Below are 9,293 nucleotides of genomic sequence, written 5' to 3'. Positions count from 1 at the left end.
AAACCTGGTGAAGAACAGGGCCCAGCGGGACTGCCTGGAGTTCAACCGTTTGGCCGTGCGGATGTACTCCAAGTTCTTATGATCGGTCCAAACGAGAAATGGAATGGTGGACCCCTCCAGCCAGTGACGCCACTCCTCCAAGGCAAGCTTCACAGCCAGCAGCTCTCGGTTCCCTATGTCGTAATTGCACTCAGAGGGGGACAACCGACGTGAGAAAAAGGCACAGGGATGGAGCTTCCTATCCTCCGCAGCCCACTGAGAAATCACAGCACCAACTCCCACATCCGAGGCGTCCACCTCCACAATGAATTGCCGGTCCACCTCAGGCATCTGGAGGATGGGAGCAGAGGTGAACCTTACCTTGAGGGTACTGAAGGCTTTGTCGGCTGCTGGGGTCCAGGTGAAGGGTTGCTTGGTGCTGGTTAGAGCAGTGAGAGGGGCAGCAACGGTACTGTAGTTCCGGATAAACTTTCTATAGAAGTTAGCAAACCCCAGAAACTGTTGCAGCTTCTTACGGTTCTCCGGAACTGGCCATGAAGTGACTGCTGAAACCTTGGCAGGATCCATTTGGATACTTCCCTCTGCCACTATGTACCCCAGGAAGGCCACTGTCTTGACGTGAAACTCACATTTCTCTGCCTTGGCGTAGAGGGAATTCTCCAGAAGACGATGAAGGACTTGCTGGACATGGCGGGTGTGTTCAGACAGGTTTCTGGAGTAGATTAAGATGTCATCCAGGTAAACGAAGACAAACTTGTTTAACATGTCCCGCAGTACATCATTCACTAGAGCCTGGAACACAGCAGGAGCATTGGTGAGGCCAAAAGGCATAACCAGATACTCGTAGTGGCCTGTTGGTGTATTGAATGCGGTTTTCCATTCATCTCCCTCCCGGATCCGCACTAGGTGGTAAGCGTTTCTGAGATCCAACTTGGTAAAAACAGTGGCTCCCTGGAGCAACTCAAAAGCAGAGGTGAGCAGAGGCAGAGGGTAACGGTTTTTCACTGTGATGTCGTTGAGTCCCCTGTAGTCGATGCAGGGGCGAAGAGATCCGTCCTTCTTCCCCACAAAGAAGAAGCCAGCACCAGCAGGAGATGAAGATGAACGGATTAATCCTGCGGACAGAGAGTCATTGATGTAGTCCTCCATGGACTTTCTTTCAGGAGCAGACAACGAATAAAGACGGCCCTTAGGAGGGGCTGTTCCAGGGAGGAGGTCGATGGCACAGTCGTACGGTCGGTGAGGGGGCAGAGATGTGGCTCTTGCTTTGTTAAACACTTCTCTGAGACCATGGTAGCATTCTGGGACATTGGAGAGGTCAGGAGCGGAGTTAGTAGGTACTGGCCGAGGGGGTAGTGCGGCAGCAAGCAGGCAGGTTCGGTGGCAGTCCTCTCCCCACTCCCTGATCACCCCGGTCACCCAGTCGAGCTGAGGGTTGTGCCGGCGGAGCCATGGGTAACCCAGGATGAGGGGTTGGCCTGGAGAGGGGAGCAGGTGAAACTGGATAGTTTCTTGATGGTTTCCGGACAGACCCATCGAGACCGGGGCCGTGACATGAGTAACCGATCCGAGTAAGTGTCCGTCCAGTGCCCGGGCAGGAATAGGAGGTGTCAAACGGAGGTTCTCCAGTCCCAGTTGGCGTGCCAGCTTGATGTCCATTATGTTGGCTTCGGCGCCAGAATCCACCAGAGCAGCCAGGGTGTGAGTTGAGTCAGAGAGGCGGAGGTGAACTTGCAGCAGGGGTTTGCGGTCGGAGGACTGGATGGTCATTGAGCTCAACCGGACTCCCCCTATGCCCGGTGAGCTTCGGCCCTTTAAAAGGGCAGGTTACCACACGATGTCCATCACCTCCACAATAGAGGCAGAGGTTTGAGGTGAAGCGGCGCTGGCGCTCTGCAGGAGTGAGAGAGGCTCGCCCAATCTCCATAGGCTCAGACTGATCAAGCTGACCTGGGTGAGTGGCAGAAGATGACAGGAGCCCAGTCGGATCTCTCCGAATGCCGGTAGTAGGTGGACCTTGGCGCCCCCTCTCACGACGACGGGTCTGTATCCTTCTGTCGATCCGGACAGTCAGTGCGATGGCTTCATCAAGAGTGGAAGGCAGTTCATGGGAGACCAACTCGTCCTTGATATAGTCAGCCAAACTATGGAAGAACGCGTCCACCAACGATGGTGTGTTCCAAGAACTTCGTCTAGCCAGGGTTCGGAAGTTGATGGAATGGTCTGCGACTGTACGTCTGCCTTGTCGAATACTGAACAGTTCACGAGACGCCTCTGCGGTTGGTGAATCCAGGTCAAACACCTTCAGCATCTCCTCAGCAAACAGGTCGAAGGTTGCACATGCGGGGGTTTGACGTTCGAACTCTGCTGTTCCCCAGAGTCGAGCTCGGCCCGTCAGGTGAGTGATGGCATACCCAACTTTAGCCCCCTCCGTGGCGAAGGTCCTTGGCTGCAAGGAGAACTGAAGTCGGCAGCTAGTCAGGAATGGCCGGACCTGGGTTGAATCGCCGTTGAACCGCTCGGGGTTTCCAATCTTGGGTTCCGGAGCAGCGGCTGCAATGACCGGGGCAGGTAACTCGGGGGCAGGGCTGGTGGGCAGACTGCCTGGAAACGGGCCGGTGGGCGGAGTGGCTGGGGTAAGGTTGGTGAGGAGTTGAATGATCATGGCGAGTTGTTGTTGCTGCTGCTGGAACTGCTGCTCATGCTCGTCGGTTTCCATGTCGGGGGAAGTGTGCGCTGAGTCCATGATGGTCAGATCGTACTGTCACGGTTCAGACAGACGACCAGAGGACCACAATTGCGTCACACCAGAAAGTTTATTAAAACTTAAGGGAAAAGGGGAGTAGGGAGTGAGTGAAGGCTCCAGGGGTAACAGGGATCCCGTCCAATGTGCTGGGTCTGTGCCCCCCCCAGTGGCAGCGATGCGTCCTATGAAGCCGGTGGTGGGTGGTCCAGAAGTCCTGGGGGGGGGGGAGACACAGACACAACAGGGCGGATGAAACAAGGCAGCAGTACAGTTCAAGGGAAATCCAAATACGTAGTAGCAAGGCAGAAGGCTGGTCAGAGTTACCGGGAGCGAAGAGTAGTCAGGAGTCGTTATGGCAGAAAGCAGGTCTGGATCTCCTGGGGCAGAAGAGTATCCAAACATCAGGCAGGTCCGGGGTCACAAAACCAGGGTGAGCCAGAAGCGCGAGCAAACAGGTTCCGGGTGTGAGCTTTGCAGACGATCTGACAAAGGAGAGCTGAAAGACAGGGCTTTAAATACTGGGAGAGGTAGTGGGTAATGCAGCGCAGCTGGCAGAGTAATTAGAGCAGAGCAGAGCAGGGACAGGTGGAGCTAGTTAGGCTGAGTAGAGAGAGTGGTGAGCAGAGTGGAAGAAAATAAAGGAGGTAACCCGGTGGAGTGAGAGGGCTCATGACACAGACGGGCCTGGACATGCGCTGGCTTGAGCAGGGGGACCTTGCGTGCGCTGCATGATTTTAATCCATGACGGCGTAGTGTGTTACTAATGGTTTTCTTTGAGACTGTGGTCCCAGCTCTCTTCAGGTCATTGACCAGGTCCTGCCGTGTAGTTCTGGGCTGATCACTCACCTTCCTCATGATCATTGATGCCCCACGAGGTGAGATCTTGCATGGAGCCCCAGACCGAGGGTGATTGACCGTCATCTTGAACTTCTTCGATTTTCTAATAATTGCGCCAACAGTTGTTGCCTTCTCACCAAGCTGCTTGCCTATTGTCCTGTAGCCCATCCCAGCCTTGTGCAGGTCTACAATTTTAACCCTGATGTCCTTATACAGCGCTCTGGTCTTGGCCATTGTGGAGAGGTTGGAGTCTGTTTGATTGAGTGTGTGGACAGGTGTCTTTTATACAGGTAACGAGTTCAAACAGGTGCAGTTAATACAGGTAATGAGTGGAGAACAGGAGGGCTTCTTAAAGAAAAACTAACAGGTCTGTGAGAGCCGGAATTCTTACTGGTTGGTAGGTGATCAAATACTTATGTCATGCAATAAAATGCAAATTAATTACTTAAAAATCATACAATGTGATTTTCTGGATTTTTGTTTTAGATTCCGTCTCTCACAGTTGAAGTGTACCTATGATAAAAATTACAGACCTCTACATGCTTTGTAAGTAGGAAAACCTGCAAAATCGGCAGTGTATCAAATACTTGTTCTCCCCACTGTAGATGAGTGGTTATAGATATAGATTGGTGGTTATATACAGTATATAGATAGGTGGTTATATACACTATATAGATAAGTGGTTATAGATATAGATAGGTGGTTATATACAGTATATAGGTAGGTGGTTATAGATAGATAGGTGGTTATAGAAATAGATTGGTGGTTATATACAGTATATAGATAGGTGGTTATATACACTATATAGATAAGTGGTTATAGATATAGATAGGTGGTTATATACAGTATATAGGTAGGTGGTTATAGATAGATAGGTGGTTATAGAAATAGATTGGTGGTTATATACAGTATATAGATAGGTGGTTATATACACTATATAGATAAGTGGTTATAGATATAGATAGGTGGTTATATACAGTATATAGGTAGGTGGTTATAGATAGATAGGTGGTTATAGAAATAGATTGGTGGTTATATACAGTATATAGATAGGTGGTTATATACACTATATAGGTAGGTGGTTATAGATAGATAGGTGGTTATAGATATAGATAGGTGGTTATATACAGTATATAGGTAGGTGGTTATAGATAGATAGGTGGTTATAGATATAGATAGGTGGTTATAGATATAGATACAGTTGAAGTCGGAAGTTTACATACACTTAGGTTGGAGTCATTAAAACTTGTTTTTCAACCACTCCACAAATTTCTTGTTAACAAACTATAGTTTTGGCAAGACGGTTAGGACATCTACTTTGTGCATGACACAAGTAATTTTTCCAACAATTGTTTACAGACAGATTATTTCACTTAATTCCAGTGGGTCAGAAGTTTACATACACTAAGTTGACTGTGCCTTTAAACAGCTTGGAAAATTCCAGAAAATGATGTCATGGCTTTAGAAGCTTCTGATAGGCTAATTGACATCATTTGAGTCAATTGGAGGTGTACCTGTGGATGTATTTTTCATGCCTACCTTCAAACTCAGTGCCTCTTTACTTGACATCATGGGAAAATCAAAAGAAATCAGCCAAGACCTCAGAAAACAAATTGTAGACCTCCACAAGTCTGGTTCATCCTTGGGAGCAATTTCCAAATGCCTGAAGGTACCACGTTCATCTGTACAAACAATAGTACGCAAGTATAAACACCATCGGACCATGCAGCCATCATACCGCTCAGGAAGGAGACGCGTTCTGTCTCCTAGAGATGAACGTACTTTGGTGCGAAAAGTGCAAATCAATCCCAGAACAACAGCAAAGGACCTTGTGAAGATGCTGGAGGAAACAGGTACAAAAGTATCTATATCCACAGTAAAATGAGTCCTATATCGACATAACCTGAAAGGTCGCTCAGCAAGGAAGAAGCCACTGCTCCAAAACCGCCATAAAAAAGCCAGACTACGGTTTGCAACTGCACATGGGGACAAATATCATACTTTTTGGAGAAATGTCCTCTGGTCTGATGAAACAAAAATAGAACTGTTTGGCCATAATGACTATCGTTATGTTTGGAGGAAAAAGGGAGAACTTGCCAGCCGAAGAACACCATCCCAACCGTGAAGCACAGGGGTGGCAGCATCATGCTGTGGGGGTGCTTTGCTGCAGGAGGGACTGGTGCACTTCACAAAATAGGTGGTTCTAGATATAGATAGGTGGTTATAGATATAGATGGTTCTAGATATTGATAGGTGGTTCTAGATATATATAGGTGGTTCTAGATATAGATAGGTGGTGTACCTGTTAGAGGAAAAAATATTGCAAAATGAAACACAAAATCTATAAAATGTTAAATTTTTCCACAATAAATATGCTAATATTTCCCTCAATACCCTAAAATAAGTACACCCAATTAATCACATGTTCATCTTAAAAGTACAGAGAACTAAATCAAAACAAGTCCTGTCAACAGATTGTACAAAAATAAGTGAAGTGTAAAAAGATACAAATACTATTTAAATTAGACTTTTATCAGCATTTAAAAAGTAGCTTTAAAGTACTGCAAAGTGGATATGATACTTCAGAAATGTCACCAATGTATTTCATTACCTGCAGTGCCTTCAGAAAGTATGCATACCCCTTGACTTATTCCGCATTTTGTTGTGTTACAGCCTGAATTCAAAATGGATTTAAAAAAAAAATTATCTCACCCATCTAAACACGATACCCAATAATGACAAAGTAAAAACATGTTTTTAGAAATGTTAGCAAATGTATTGAAAATGAAATAATGTACCTGAGTATTCACACCCCTGAGGCAATACATGTTAGAATCACCTTTGGCAGTGATTATAGCTGTGAGTCTTTCTGCGTTAGTCTCTAAGAGGTTTGCACACCTGGATTGTACAATATTTGCCCATTATTCTTTTCATAATTCTTCAAGCTCTGTCTTGCCATAGATTTTCAAGCATATTTAGGTGAAAACTGTAACTCTGCCACTCAGGAGTGTAGATTTGGCCTTGTGTTTTAGGTTATAATTTTTTTTTGACTTTATGTTTTTTTACCCCATATGTAACTCTGTGTTGTTGTTTTTATCGCACTACTATGCTTTATCTTGGCCAGGTCGCAGTTGTAAATGAGAACTTGTTCTATTGTTTGTACAGATGAACGTGGTACCTTCAGGCATTTGGAAATTGCTCCCAAGGATTAACCAGACTTGTGGAGGTCTACAATTAGTAAAAATTAAAATTAAATTTAAAAAAATTATCCTGCTGAAAGGTGAATTCATCTCCCAGTGTCTGGTGGAAAGCAGACTGAAGCAGGTTTTCCTCTAGGATTTCGCCTGTGCTTAGCTCAATTCCTCTTATTTTTTATCCTGAAAAACTCTCCAGTCCTTAACGATTACAAGCATACCCATAACATGATGCAGCCACCACAATGCTAGAAAATATGGAGAATGGTACTCAGCAATGTGTTGTACTGGATTTGTCCCAAACATAACACTTTGTATTCAGGACCAATAGTGAATTGCTTTGCCAAATGTTTTGCAGTATTACTTTAATTCCTTGTTGTAAACAAGTTGTATGTTTTAATGTCACATGCACAAGTACAGTGAAATGCTTTTCTTGCAAGCTCTCAACCCAACAACACAGTAATCAATAACAATGTAGTACTGAAAATAGCATAAGGTAGAACAAAAACACACGAGAAATAAAAATAAGAAATGAGAAGAATATGAGAAAGTAAGTAGGCATACTATATACATGTTCATTTCCAGTAACATATTTCCAATGTGCAGGGATACTGGATTGATAGAGGTAGATATGTATTTGGGTAAGGTGACTAGGCATCATGATATATGATAAACAGAGTAGCAGCAGCGAATATGATGTTGTATGTGAGTTGGTGTGCGTGTGTGTAGAGTCAGTATAAATGCATGTGCATATTATGTGTGTGTGAACAAATGATGGAGTAGTGAGTGTTTGGGTGTGTGTTGGAGTGTCAGTGTGTGTGAGTGTGTAGGACCCTGTGTGCATGGAGAAATACAAGGTCAACTCAGATAGTCAACTCAAATAGTCTTTGTAGCCATTTTGTTAGCTATATAGCAGTCTTATTTCTTGGGGATAGAAGCAGAGAGAACAGATATGTCCTGTGTAGCTCAGTTGGAAGAGCATGGTGCTTGCAATGCCAGGGTTGTGGGTTTGATTCCCACAGGGGACCAGTACCAAAAATGTATGCACTCACTACTGTAAGTTGCTCTGGATAAGAGTGTCTGCTAAATGACTAAACATGTAAAATAATAGTCTATGGCTCAGGTGGTTGGAGTAGTTAACGACTTGCCGGGCCTTCCTTTCACACCGCCTGATATGGAGGGGTCCTGGATGGCAGGGAGCTGGGCCCCAGTGATGTACTGGTCTGTCCGCACCATGCGATCGAGGGTGGTGCTATTGCCATACCAAGCAGTAATGCAGCCAGTCAAGATGCTCTCAATGGTGCAGCTGTAGAGGATTTGAGGGCCCATGCCAAACCTTCTATAATTCCTGAGGGGGAAGAGGCGCTCTGCCTGCCTTCTACACGACTGTGTGCGTGTGTGTGGACCATTTTAAGTCCTTAGTGATTTGGACCCCGAGAAACTTGTAGTTCTCGACCCGGTCCATTGCAGCCCCATCGATGTTATTCCTCTTATCTAGATGGGAGAGGGCAGTGTGGAGTGCAATTGAGATTGCGTCGTCTATGGATCTGTTGGGGCAGTATGAAAATTGGAGTGGATCTAGGATGTCCAGGAAGATGGAGATGATGTGTAACCATAACCAGCCTCTCAAAGCACTTCATGGTTACAGATATGAGTGCTAGAGGGCGGTAGTCATTGTGGCATGAAGCCTTAGAGCTATTGGGAACAGGAATGATGGTGGTCATCTTAAAACATGTGGGGATTAAAGACTGGGACAAGGAGAGGTTGAAAATTATCGTGAAACAGGATGAATATTTTGGAATATTTTTTATTCTGTACAGGTTTCCTTCTTTTCACTCTGTCAATAAGGTTAGTATTGTGGAGTAACTGTCAAAAGAATCGATGTGGATGTGGTGGAGGAGTCAGGCGCAGGACACAGAGGATTCGTCCAAAAAGACTTTACTAGTCCAAAGTGCAACAAAACAATACACAACCTCGAAAACAAACGGAGGCGAGGTAATTACGCAACATGCGTAAAACAATAAACAAAACTAACAGAGCGCAAACACGCAGCTCCGCACGACAGGCAAACAACTACACACAATCTAACTAATACAAAACAGGGAACTTATAGGACACGTAATCAGAACACAAACAGACACAGGTGTACAAGACAGACTAAAGCAATCACACCACGAAACATACAACGGTGGCAGCTAGTACTCCGGGGACGGCGAACGCCGAAGCCTGCCCGAACCAGGAGGAGGAGCAGTCTCGGCCGAAACCGTGACAGTAACTAAAATGTTGTTGATCCATCCTCAGTTTTCTCCGCAGAAATTAAACTCTTTAACTGTTTTAAAGTCACCATTGGCCTCATGGTGAAATCCCTGAGCGGTTTCCTTCATATCCGGCAACTGAGTTAGGATGGAAGTCTGTATCTTTGTAGTGACTGAGTGCATTGATACACCATCCAAAGAGTAAATTATAACTTCACCATGCTCAAAGGGATATTCAGCGTCTGTTTATTTATTTATTTA

Source organism: Coregonus lavaretus (assembly GCF_964263955.1).
Source record: "Coregonus lavaretus genome assembly, chromosome: 2".
Classification (NCBI taxonomy): domain Eukaryota; kingdom Metazoa; phylum Chordata; class Actinopteri; order Salmoniformes; family Salmonidae; genus Coregonus; species Coregonus lavaretus.
This window is presented reverse-complemented; position numbering follows the sequence as displayed.